The sequence below is a fragment of the Pogona vitticeps genome, chromosome 2, assembly GCF_051106095.1.
Source record: "Pogona vitticeps strain Pit_001003342236 chromosome 2, PviZW2.1, whole genome shotgun sequence".
Classification (NCBI taxonomy): Eukaryota; Metazoa; Chordata; class Lepidosauria; order Squamata; family Agamidae; genus Pogona; species Pogona vitticeps.
The window spans coordinates 192,057,302-192,070,752 of NC_135784.1; the positions used below are offsets into that span (position 1 = coordinate 192,057,302).

Genomic DNA, 13,451 nt, shown 5'->3' on the forward strand with positions numbered 1-13,451 from the left:
TTGTGTAATAATAATGGAATATGTTTAAAGTGCAGTGTTTGCTTGGATGTTGATAAACTCAGAGGTGTGTATAGTGATGGTAAAAATAATGGTGAGTATCAATGTAAAAGTAATGTAATTTGTATTAATGTCAGTAATATAAGAGGTTAATATATCTTTATTGATGTAAGAGTAATGTAATGTATCCTTAGTGATGTAAATAATGTAAGAGGTTAGTTTTTGTATTCTTCCATAAACCTTCATTTGTTTATGAGGGCAAACTGTTAAGTTCCCCCTCTTAAAACAAGCTTGGTCGGTTTAAGATGACCAGCTGCAAGGGACCAAAAGAAGGAATGCGGTCGACCACGGTACATCGCAAGGCTGCATTAATGTGATGTATGGCATGTTTCATAGCCTTGGCGATGGGTATGGAGTCAGCAGGAGACTGATGTCCCCGGAGTGCATTAAACAAAGGTTGCAATTCATGAGTAGGAAGGCACAAAAATAGACGAGCCCAACTTAAGTGCCGGAGGAAGTGTTGTAACTGCACTAATGTAAATTGAGACGGAGTTTTTAGTTCTGGGAAAAACGGAGAAGATGTGGCTTGCAACAGTTTGTGTCCTATATAAAGGAACGGAAGAGTGGTTTGTATCTTTCCTGGAGCTGTGTGAAGGCCTTTTTTGCTCCAAGCAGTTAGCTAGAGAATAATAGACAATAGTGGTGAGGGATTTCCCCGCCACCGAAATGTCATCCATGCAATTCAGGATGTTCCAAGCGAAATTGCTGTAGGGCTAGATCCACAAAATATAGACATGATGCCGAGTAATTCACCATTCCCTGAGGCAAGGTTTTCCACTGATATCTTTCAGTAGGCTGGGAATTGTTGTACACAGGGACTGTAAAGGCAAAATTTTCCTGTCTTGTGGTGCTAAAGGAATAGTGAAGAAACAGTCCTTGAGATCTACTATCATTAACTGAAAGTGTTGGGGTATCACATTTGGATTAGGTAAGCTGCATTGTAAAGGGCCCATAGGCTGAATGCCCTTGTTAACTTCCCAAAGATCGTGTAGCAAATGCCACTTCCCAGATTTCTTTTTGATGAGGGTATTTCAAATGCGGGTATCCATGGACTGGTGGAAGGGAAAAGGGGGGGGGGGAAGAGCATTTTTCCCTTCCGAGGCTTGCCAAAGGCTGGAGGAAGAGGAGGGAACTTTAATAAGGGTTTCGGACAAGCCTCTGCAAATGCCGATCGCTGCGCAGAGGGACCCGGGTGAGTCCTCCCATGGTGCAAGGTAAGCCCGGGGGGACCCCCAAAGCCTGCACGGGTAGTTTTGGGGCACCCCCACCAGGGCTCTGATGGTGCAGGAGAAGCCATCAGAACCCTGGCGGGGGTGCCCCAAAACCACCCGAGCCCACTTTAGAGCACTTTGGAGTTTTTCCTGACGGTGCAGGGAAAGCCTCCAAACTGCTCTAAAGCCAGCGTGGGTGATCGTAGAGCAGAAAAGCCCCATTGGAACCATCGTTTTGCGATCGCTAAAGGATCGCAAGAAAACCATTGTAAAGCGATTTTGTCGTCAAGCGGGGCAACCGTCTAGTGAGGCACCACTATACACAATTGACCAGTCTAGGTTGGGAGCAGGTCATGGTATCATTGTAATTGCATTGGTATTTTTAGTGCTCTCCTCCTTGGCAGAAAAGAAATTAGTAATTTTCTTCTGTCTCCTTTTCCTTTCTACTAATAAGTTTCCATGTGCTGGAGAAGACCCATGTTCTTTATAACCGTGTCTAGTAAAAACACATCTCCAGGTGTTTGTCTCTGCCAAAAGCAGTTTACTCCCCTCTATAGATCTCAGTTCCACTACTTTGTCCTCAAGCCAGAATGGAACCAGATTCAAATATTCCCATCAAGGGTCCATAGCATTGTTAACACTAAATCATTTGTCTTTGCAGGTCAGCGCAAGCTGTTGCCAATAGAGAATCCTATGGAACAGCTGCAGGAGATTCATAAGCAGCCCCCTGACCTTCATTTGAAGAGTTCTTTTCCTTTATTAATCTCAAGTTGCAGCCCTGCAGCTTTGTTTACTTTCACAGGTCCTTGGTGGATTCCAGTTCGGTGGATGAGACCTTATCATGGAAAGGATGAGCTGGCATTGCAACCTGCAGAACCCCATTCCAGAGTTTCACCCAGTGATGGCCCTAACCCTAAATCCGATGACTACATGTCGGAAGTGCCAGACCTGAGGGCGCTCAGTCCAAAGTCACCTGAGGGATGTTAAAGGCACAGAATGCTAATGCAAAAGAACTCTAAGTTAGCAGCACATCCCAAAGACTTTTGAGACTTTTCTAGATGTCTCTCACCTGAATGCCAGCTCCCTGATGCTGTTGTGTTTTCATGTATGCACCTTAGCTAAGACCATTAACCACACTTCCACTGCCATTTCCCTGCTGAATCCGAAACAACATCATGTTATGCTATTTTAGACAATCGCGTAGCATTGGATTATCTCATGTTGCGCAATCATATTGGTTATGAATCTTTTAATCTCTGTTGCTTCAGTTCACCTGATAATAGTCATACAGTGAAGAATCAGCTCACTCATCTGAAACAGCTTGCCAATAACATACAGCAAGACATCCTTCCTGGTGGGACAGCTTATGGTCATGGCTGCCCAACTTCGGATGGCTTTGCACTGTATGAATGTATGCAATTGTGATTTTCACACTCCTTGTAATTTGCTGTTGTTTTATTCAATGCATTCCAGCCTTTTTTTCAGTAATTACTGCTTGTTGCAAACCTCCGCTTTCTGGCCTTCGTAGAAAGCAATTATATGTAATCCGTAAGCATATTAAAGAATATATATAATTAATCAAAAAGAAAAAGGGGAAATGTGGGGGAATGCCTCTCCCCAAAGTGGCTAAGCTGTTCTCTGATTCTGCAGTAGTGGAGAACACCTTCCTGGATGGCGTCACAGCTGCTTCTGAGAGGTGGCGTGGCTACCCATTCTTCCTCTTTCTCATAGTGACAGGGAGCTAACTTCAAAGCCTTTCTTTGGGGCAATCCTAATGGCATTGTGTAACCATTGTCCTATCTGAACTCTGTCAGCTATCTGTATACAGTGGTGCCTCGCAAAACTAAAGTAATTCGTTCCGCGAGTAGTGCTGTCTTGCGAAATGTTCGTCTTGTGAAAAGCAGTTTCCCATAGGAATGCATTGCAATGCATTCCTATGGGAACCTCACAAGATGAATGAATTATTTTCGTCTTCTGAGGTATCGGTCTTGGGGGAAAAATCATCTTGCGAAGCACGGCCATAGAAGAAGCCATCTTTTGAGGCACCACAGCAAATGCAAAAACTATTCATCTTGCAGGTTTTTCATCCCGCGAGGCGTTCGTCTTGCGAGGCAGCACTGTACTGTCAACTATCTGCGAGCTTGTAAGGTTAATAAAACACAGTCCTCCTGGGGACAGGGCAGTCTTATTCTAACTCTTCTACTAGTCGCCCATCAGGAGCACTGCTGGCAGACATCCTTGTGTGTGTGGCTGACTTCTTTAACTTCTCTCTCTAAAACTATTTGCTATCCTAATTATCTGATGATCACTTAGCCTATCAGCCTTCTCATTTTGTGACCCTACAAAAAAGCAGTTATTTTTATTTCAAAAATCACAAATGCCTTTGTAGGTGCCCAGACAGCAGAGGGCCCAGAACAAAGGATGACCAGCTGTCTTATACTCTTAGCTGGCATGGTATTGAATCCTAACTCTACATAAAGCCTAGAAACCACTCCTCTCTTTTCTTATTCCTTGAGAGGTTTTTTACTCTGCATTAGGGCTCTGCACTAGGTTAGCTTGAGACATGACATTAAGGCATTTCTTCTAATTACAAAAAAATCCTAAGAAAAGAGATTTAAACCAAGACAGGTTTGGTAACCCCGACCTCTTCCTTGCCTCTTCCTTCACATCAAGTGCCATCCTCGCTTGGGTATTCAGGAGGGTGAGACCATCTGTGGTCCTTCCCCATATGCATACAGGCAAAGCGCTTTCCCCAATTAACTATCTAACCAACTAACATATCATGAAATCTATTCCAGTTTATGGTTACCCTTTCCAGAGTTTACTAGCCTTCCGGGACTCAGAAATGGGCCTCCCACTAATATCTCACCTGACCAATTTGCAGCATTTTAAAATTCTATAGTGGAGACCGTCCGCCAGGATCTCTCTCCTTTTTTAAAAATACAGTGGAGGAGCAGAGATGTCCAGCGCTCTTTCAGCCTGTGACACCAGATTTGGTGGACAAAGCGCTTGATCGCTGTCAGGCCACCATCTCCTCCCTTGACCCTTGCCCGTCCTGGCTGATCAAAGCAGCCAGGCCTATAACAACTGCATGGGCCACTGTGATAATTGATGGGTCTCTCCTTGAGGGCAAAGTTCCTCCTGCCCTCAAGGAGACACTCATTAGGCCCATTAGGAAGAAACCAAATTTGGCAGTGGACGACATTGGCAACTACAGGCCCGTCGCCAATGTTTCTTTCCTTAGCAAAGTGGTGGAGAGGGTGGTGGCCGATCAGCTGCAGGTCCTTTTGAATGAAACCAATGCCCTGGACCCATTTCAGTCAGGCTTCAGGCCGTGCCACAGTACGGAAACGGCACTGGTTGCACTGTTGGATGACCTGTTGAGGGAGGCAATATGTCCTTGTTGGTCCTCCTTGACATTTCAGTGGCCTTTGATACTGTCGACCACAGTATCCTCCTGGGGAGGCTCTCGGAGTTAGGAATCGGTGGACAGCCCTAAACAGTTCAGGACCTCAATACATGGTGGAATACCTTCTCCCACCTAGATCTACCCGAGTCACTTGTTCTAGCCAGGAAAGATAGCTGAGGGGCCTAACGCCGAGAGAGGAAAGAAAGAACAAGAAACTGGGCCTTCTCGGCAGTGGTCCCTCGATTATGGAACACCTTGCTGTCGGAAATCACCCACGCTGGGTGTTTTTAAGAGTCATTTAAAGATTTGGGTCTTTAGGCAGGCCTTCCCTCCAGTCAACACTTGATTCTTTTCTTCTTTAGTTTTCTTTTTTCTCTATCTTGAACTTCTAAATTTGTTGATTTAATTATGTGATTGTTAGATGATGAATATTTTTATGACGTTTAATAACTGTTTGTAAGCCGCCCTGACTAGACTCTGTGTAGAGGGGTGGGGTAGAAATCCAATAATAAATAAATAAATAAATAAATAAATAAATAAATAAATAAATAAATAAATAAATAAATAAATAAATAAATAAATAAATAAATGGTTTACTGTTCCCTTCCTCAGGACACAGAACAGTGTAGCCTGAAGAAGGGAACTCTGGGACCATCTGGCTTGCCCAAAATGGCTTTTCTCCCACAAGGCACAGTGGGGAATTGAACTCCTAGCCTCTGGCTCCACAGCCAGGGGTTCCGTCCCACTTAGAAGTACTTCCCGTTTATTACCGGTAGAAGAACTTTAAACTATTTTGTCCTAGTTCCATAAGGACTGCAAATAGTCATCCTTTGGGATTCACTGCTGCAGTTGCTGCTGTTCCATGCTGTCAAGTCACCTCTAATTTCTGGCCACCCTATGTGTCCGCTGTCTCCAAAATGTCTTGTCCTCAACAGTCCCGCTAAGCTCTTGTGAACTCAAGGCTTCCTTTAGGGAGGCCTCCATCTTATACTAGGTCTTTAGTTTGCAATCTAAATTTGGTCAGTTGTAGAGACCCTATGGAGTTAGATTCTGGTTTCTGACTCCTTTTTCAGCACAAACCTTTCTCATCTGGGACCAGTTATGGATCGAGACATCTCTGCGATATTTAGACATCTCCAAATCATACTCCATCTGCCACCAAAGTACTGTTCTTTCAGCAAGAGCTGGCGGAGGCTTTCAGGGAGGCTTAGTGAAATCGGGCTGGCAGCATCTTAGGCAGATTCACAAGGGCATTGTGAGATATGTTAAGGGACCCAATGAGACCATGTTTTACTAGGCGATGGGGTAAAGAAATTCCACTGTGATATCTGCATACCTGTTTGTGTGCGTGTGTGTGTGTGCTTTTCTTTGGAAGAGAGCTCTCCTCATACCTACATAACAAGAGATGAAATCTGATTCATGAAGGAGTTTGTATTGAAGTTAGTTGCTAACTTTGGATTTTGAGAAGAACACACAACGGAGCTTGGTTTTTGAGCAGTTAATCTTTCTGTGACGCAGAGATCACTAGTGCCAAGGGTTCAGACTGATGTAGGGTCACCAGGCTGCGTAGCGTCCCTTCATAAGCCGATTTCTCCCATTCCCTGACTCTCCGTTCTTATTTCACCGATCGATGGATTTTGATCCCAGAAAGGGACTTTACCAAAATGAGTTTGAACATGCTGCTGTTAACTGCATGAGAAGATGGCACGTCCATGAAACTATGTTTCCTGTTTCTAAATTCTGTCCTGACCCACAGATTCCCCCCCCCCCCCGGATGGTAGCTACGCAGGGCTAGAGGTTACTGAGTTGTTTATCAGCCCAGCCTTTGGAAGGATCACCCCGACATAGCCTTCCTCAATCTGGAACTCGCCAGCTGTTGTTTGGATGAACGTTGGTGGAAATCACAATCCAAAGCACCCGGGCTTACCTGCCTCTAATTGAAAAGGTGTCTTTTCAGGGAGCAGTTCTGACTGTTCTTTGCTTCGTACTTCTCTGATGCGGAACACAGATGACTTCAGAAACTCATGCCGCTAAGCAGCCCCGACCTCCGCCTGGTGACGGACAAAACAGAGCCCGCCCTGACTTCCTGCCATCCTCGCCCTTGGTACAGTGCAACGTTTTTCTACCTCCCTCAGTCTTATCTGCCCACCTCACCGGCTGACAATGCTGCCAAAATAAATGTCGTCAAACTTTCCTAATTCTGGGTGACAGAGAATAAAAATGAAGCTTCAAATTGTTGATGAGCTCTGTCATGATTCCCACGTGGCCCCTGATTGTTTGACCAAACTAAGAAGTCACGCTACGTGTCTTTCAGCTGCCACCAGTTGATTACATCAACATTATCTGTCATTAATGACAGAGGTCCATGCCATATGTCATTTTAAAAATAACCCAATAGAAATTGTTTATTATTACAGATGATGATAGTTCAAGCAATGTTGTTAACTCTTAACAAAAATCCTCCTTCATCCACTCTCAACCACCACTCCCCTGCCCAAAACTCTGTCAACTCTGAATCTTCTTCCTCACTCTCTCTAACTAAAACTCCTCCTGGTGCTGCTGAGTATCTTATAGCTTGTGACTCCACCCCTCCAGCACTCCCATTGGCCTGTACAGATATCATATGAATATTCATGACCTGGGAGGACAGCAAATTCCTTCCCCCTTAATAAGCTTGTTTTAAGAGGGAGAACTTAACAGTTTGCCCTCATAAACAAATGAAGGTTTATGGAAGAAAACAAAAACTAACCTCTTACATTATTTACATCACGAAGGATACATTACATTACTCTTACATCAATAAAGATATATTAACCTCTTATATTACTGACATTAATACAAATTACATTACTTTTACATTGATACTCACCATTATTTTTACCATCACTATACACACCTCTGAGTTTATCAACATCCAAGCAAACACTGCACTTTAAACATATTCCATTATTATTACACAAACAGAACAGTTATACAATATTGCAAACTTTGATCCACCCATTAGTCATTTGGCCTTCAAGATAAGGCACCAACAACCACATTCTGGATCCCTTTTATGCTGTGGATTTCAAAGTCAAAGTCTTGCAGAATCGGTGTCCTTCTTGCTGCTATTGGATTTCATAGTTCATAGCCACACTAAAGGGGAATGGTTGGTGCAGAGGATGAATTTCCTTCCCTAAATGCAGGGCTTCAGCTTTAGCAGCATCCATATGATAGCTAGGCATGCCCTCTCAATGGCGGACAAACGTTGCTCACCAGCTTGGAGTCTCCTGCAGATCAGAGTCACTGGGTGTAGACTCCCGCTGTGGCTCCCAGTCCCACCTTTGACACATCCATGCAGATGATGAAGTCACAGTCAAAGTCTGGTGCAAAAAGACAGGTCCTGAAGTCGGTGCCTGTGACAATCTCCCATGTCATTCATGCCATTCATATTCATGAGCTGATTTGCATGAACCTATGAGTGGAGTGGAGAGGCGGAGTCAGCAGCTACATGAGGCTTGGTGGGAGAAGGAGGAGTCAGGGCTAGTTAGTCGGAGAGAGAGAGAGAGAGCTGGTTAGGCAAAATAGGTAGAGAAGGTGATAATGATATAACAAGAGAAAAGAAGTATGTACTGAGAGAACGGTTGATGATTTCCTTATGTATAATGTATACCTGAAGAACTTCTGTTATTATTCAATCTGCCTCACTTCAATAAATAAGGTCTGTTTCTGTTCACAAGACAAGTGTTTTGACAAACGAAATTTATATTGTGGATTGAGATAATCCACTGGTGTCAGCGAGAAGAAAATGTGGCATGAGCTTTTGTGAGGGAAAGACAAGCAGGCACCACAAGGGCAAATGGCACAATTGGTGTCCAGCGGCGGGATATGAAATAATCCAGGAAAGCCAAAATTTAAAAGTGACTTTTCTGGAGTCGTGGGTACCTTTTAGTCAGAGGTCTGTGGTGAAGAAGTGGGTGACCCACTAGATCTTTTGTGGAAAAGCTTAGTGGCAGGGCGTCTGAACTCAGATCTGGGGGAACTAAAGATAGGGAACTGATTCTAAAGGGAAAATTTTTGTGTGTGTGTTACCTCAGGCTTGGAAAGACCGAGTGGGCTAGCTTGAAATCCAAGGCTCTGAGAGAGAAGGGAGCACTGGTGGATAAAAAGTGGAAGACAGGGTCAGAGCGGATCTGAGTTGATAAGAAAATAAAAAGCAGAGGCTTGAAACTAGAATTTCTTTTGTGTCTGGAGGCAAGAAGGTTGTCTCAGACCATGAAACATCGTGGCTTGTGTGTGCTGCCAGAGAAACTACAGCCATCTTCAGCTGCTGAGCGAGAGCTACATAATACCCCAGAAAAATACTGGGAAAAAGAAAACAGCAGTAAAAGTGTTTTAAAAAGAGGCCTGACTAACTCAGCAATAGAAATCAGTTCCTTTTATTAAGAAAGTACATACTTATGCTACCCAAAAGAAGTAAAAAGCCAATCATGGAGGAAAGTGATCCTCAAGAGTTTAAGGGGAATGGGAATGGAGACCCTCAAATACCTGAGGAACTCTCAAGGGAAATTATTCAAAGCTCCCTAGATGTGGAGAAATGGAAACTAGAAAAGGACTATAGACTCAGAGAAAAAGCCATGGAATTAGAAATTAGGGGAAAAGCCAGAGTTGAAAAGAAAGCTAAGGAGCTAGGGCTCAAGGAAATGGAAATTAGAGAAAAAGCGAAAGCTGAGCACGAGGCCAGACAAATGGAATTAAGACAAAGAGAAATGGCATTTCAGAAAGAAAAAAAGACAAATGGAATTTCAAATAGAGACGAAAAAATTAGAAATTGCTACTCAAAATAATAATAGTAATAATAACAACAACTAGTGAGGGAAATCTCTCAAAAATTGATCTGAAGAAATTTCCCCAATATAGGAGAGGAGATTGCCCTGAATCTTTCCTCATTTCATTTGAGAGAGCATGCTGGGACTTTGAGATTAAGGATGATGAAAGGATGATAAATCTCCACTCATACAAATAAGTGGAGATTTAGCTGAGTTTTATTATCAGATGCCTTGGAGCAAGCTAGAGATTTTGAGGCATATAGAAAAATGGTATATTCTAGATTTGGCATAAATGCAGAACACCTTAGAAGAAAATTTCATGCCCTTACCAAAAAGCCTGAAGAATCTTATGCCCTATTAGGGCCTAAATTGTTTTAATGTTTGGACAAACTGATGAAACGTGAATGTCACTTCTCTAGTCCAAATGAAAAATGTAGTTGGTTTAGAACAATTTTATTCAGTGTTGCCAGGAGAATTGCATTATTTGGTCAAGGACAAACATCTTAAAAATGTATTACAGGCATCAGAATTTGCTGATTCCCTTAGTGAAATTAGAGATCCTCAGTTTTCTGAGGTAAAATTGTTGGAAATGTGTCGGATGATAGGAGGAGAGGACCCCCACCCAGTAGAGATTACCTCAGAAGTGCCCAAGCTACTGGAAGCCATTTTGGAGACAGACCCTCATCTCCAGACCACAGTTATCTGAAACCTAATAGTCATGAGGGAAAAGTTAACAAGGCTCTTTATTTTGAACCCAAGGCCAGTAAATGGTGCTATACATGTGGGGAGAAAGGTCATTTTTGGGCTCAGTGTGAGACTCAAAAGACTAAGGATTGAAATCAGCATAAAGGTGGAGATTCCAGTCCCCCTAAGGTGGTGTTTTGTGTACAGCATAATAAAACAACCAATGCAGCAGTTGAAGCTACTGTGGAGCTTTTGCCATAGCAATGCAAGTAACAGAAGGGTCCGAGATCCAAGATCCCCCTGTGACCAGGGTTGTCCAGTGCTTTCTGATAGAATGTAATCTGAATCTTCTACATAGCTCCGATGATGTTATCGATGTGAATAATAATACGTATCTAGCGCTCAAGGATTCTTGATCACAAGTTACAATATGTCACCATGATATAGTCCCTAAGGAAAATATGTTAGACGATGAAAATATTTCTATTAAAGGGATTGGTTCTGAAATAGTGGTGCTGCCCATGGCAAAAATACCAATGAGATATAGGTCAGGATTTAGCTGAGCATGTGCAGAGTATTTTTGTGACAATTCGCTCTCAGAGAAGGCAAACTGAAGCCACTGAGGGAAATGAGGGAAATCTTCCAGCAATAAGAGAAGTGAGAGAGACAGCTGATCTAGTTATTCTGAGAAACCTTAAGAATCTATCTTTCATCAAAGAATAAAAGGAAGACCCTACCTTAAATGAATGCTTTGCACAAGTTAAGGAAATTCCACTCACCCCTGGAAAACCCTGAACGATGCCCCAGGTTAGAGGAAAACTCTAAGATAGTAGAAATGGCTGAGGTGGTCATATTGAAAAATTCTAATAATACTGTACTTCCTTTATTTTAGAAGCGAAGGAAGATACCACCCTGATTCTATGTTTAGAGAAAGCCAAAGAATCTCTCTTCCTGTTATCTCCTGAAAATCCAGAGAAGTTCATAGTTGATAAACACGTGTTATATTGTGTGGGGGTGCCATTCCCAAGGTTGCTAAGCCACATGGGTGTTGTAGTGTAGAGAAAACACTCCTAGCATCCTGTGGCTGCTTCTGAGGGGAGGAGGTGTCACCATTCTTCCTCTTTCTCATTATCATAGAGAGCTTGCCATAGAGGCGTTTCCTTTGGCCAGTCAGAGAGCTTGATTAAATGGCTTTCCCCAGACCAACCCTAATAACATGATGTAACCATTCTCCTATCTCCAACCCTAATAACATGATGTAACCATTGTCCCATCTGAACCATATGTACTATCTGTAATGCTGTCACTACATGTGATCTTGTAATGTTAATAAAAGAGCAGTCTCCTGGAAGCAACGCTGAGAGAGACGGACAGAGAGAGAGAGATCTTTGCAAGTTTTCCCCATAGGTCCCATTTTCCCCTAGCTGATAGGCGGGCGCTTTGGAAGGATGGCGGGGGAGCCCTCCCCCACGCTCCTTCTGAAGCACCCGCTGGCCAGCTGGGGAAAAATGCTGGCCGGCGCTTTGGAAGGACGGAGGGGAAGCCCGCCCCCCGCTCCTTCCGCCAGCCGGCACTTCGGAAGATGCGGGGGAGGGCTCCCCCGCGCTCCTTCGGAAGCGCCTGCCGCGAAAATGCCGGCTGGTGCTTCGGAAAGAGCGGGGGGAGGGCTCCTCAGTGCTCCTTCGGAAGCACCCACAACAAGAATGCCGGCCGGCACTTTGGAAGGAGTGGGGGAGGGCTCCCCCACGCTCCTTCAGAAGCACCTGCCGCGAGAGTGCTGGCCGGCGATTCGGAAGGAGCACAGGGAAGCCGTCCCCCGCGCTCCTTCTGAAGCGCCCGCTGGCCAGCTGAGTGAAAATGCCGGCGGGGGCTTTGGGAGGACCGCGGGGGAGCCCGCCCCCGCAGTCCTTCCAAAATCCCCATTTTCACACAGCTGATCGGCGGTTCCAAAATGGCCACCCGCTATTTTCTGGACGGATTCTTCCCTTACTGAGACGGCAAAAATGGCCGCCCCTATGGAGGATCTTCTCTGAACAGTGAGTTTTTGCCCCATAGGAACGCAATAAACAGGATTTAATACGTTCCTATGGGGTTTTTCTTTCCATTTAGCGATGTTTCCGGATAGCGACGTTAATCCTGGAACGGATTAATGTCGCCATGCGGGGCACCACTGTAGATTTCTTCCCAACTATAGATTGAAATGACATTCCTACGTGGAGGCTGGTCACAATGACTGAAACAAAAAGCCAGATTAGAAGCATGAAATCAGTCAAGGCGCTGGGAAAACATGCCATTCTCCCGGAAATGCTAAAGGCTGACATGGATTGGTGGGCACCTCTGTTGGTTGACCCATATTCATAACTCAGGCAAATTTCCCACCGCTTTGTCTCAAACCATAACAATACTTATATTTAAGAAAGGAGAGAGAGGAGACCCAACCAACTATAGGAAAATCAGTTTACTCTCTGTGCTGGGCAAATTGTACTGCAGTCATTTAAATCAAAGACTACTCAGATAGAGGAGGAAAATATTTGGGGGAAGGAACAGGCAGGCTTTAGAAAGGGTAGATCAGCAACCAATGATGGTATAATTTTAAGCCATCTTGCAGAGAAATATATGTATGTCCTCTTATGGTAACGGGCTTTATACCACATTTATACACTAAAATCAGCCTTTGATTCTGTCCCAAAAGATATACAGTGGTGCCCCGCATAGCGAGGTTAATCTGTACCGGATTAACCATCGCTATGGGGAAACTTCGCTATACAGAACGGAAAAACCTATTAGAACACATTAAACTTTGTTTAATGCATTTCAGTGGGGCCCAAACTCACCATTCAGCGAAGTTTCCCTATCTGGCCGCCATTTTCGTGCCCTGGTAAGCGAGGGCAGGGCGCGAAAATGCTGTGTGCAGCCATTTTGGGCATCCAGCGGCCATTTTGAAACCGCCGAACAGCTGCTTTTAAAAAATCGCTATGCAAAAATCGGTAAGCGAAACGCTTACCGATCGTCGCAAAGTAATTTTCAGCAATAGAAAACATCGGTATGCGATTGCATTACCGATCCCAATAAACGGATCGCTATGCGGATTCGTCGTTAAACGGTGCGCTCGTTATGTGAGGCACCACTGTACTATGGTTAAAATTATATAAAGCCCCGATAGATAAATGTCATGGATCAGATTATGTGGTTTAAATCATGTACTGAAGATGGGATATGTAGTTGGGAACAATGTAAAATGGATTCCATATTGGTTCTATGTATGAAAGATTTTGTATGATG

At 44.0% G+C, this 13,451-nt stretch overlaps 1 long non-coding RNA gene across 2 annotated transcripts in view; it reads right to left on the minus strand.

Moving 5' to 3' along the window:
* Positions 1 to 6,604: 6,604 nt before the first annotated feature.
* The window catches only part of LOC140704756 (uncharacterized), a 166,671-nt gene continuing 159,824 nt past the window's right edge, over positions 6,605 to 13,451 (minus strand). For both annotated transcript variants that reach the window (XR_013541293.1, XR_013541294.1), the window contains one exon: positions 6,605 to 6,728. This is a non-coding gene — a long non-coding RNA (uncharacterized LOC140704756). The remainder of the gene's footprint in view (positions 6,729 to 13,451) is intronic.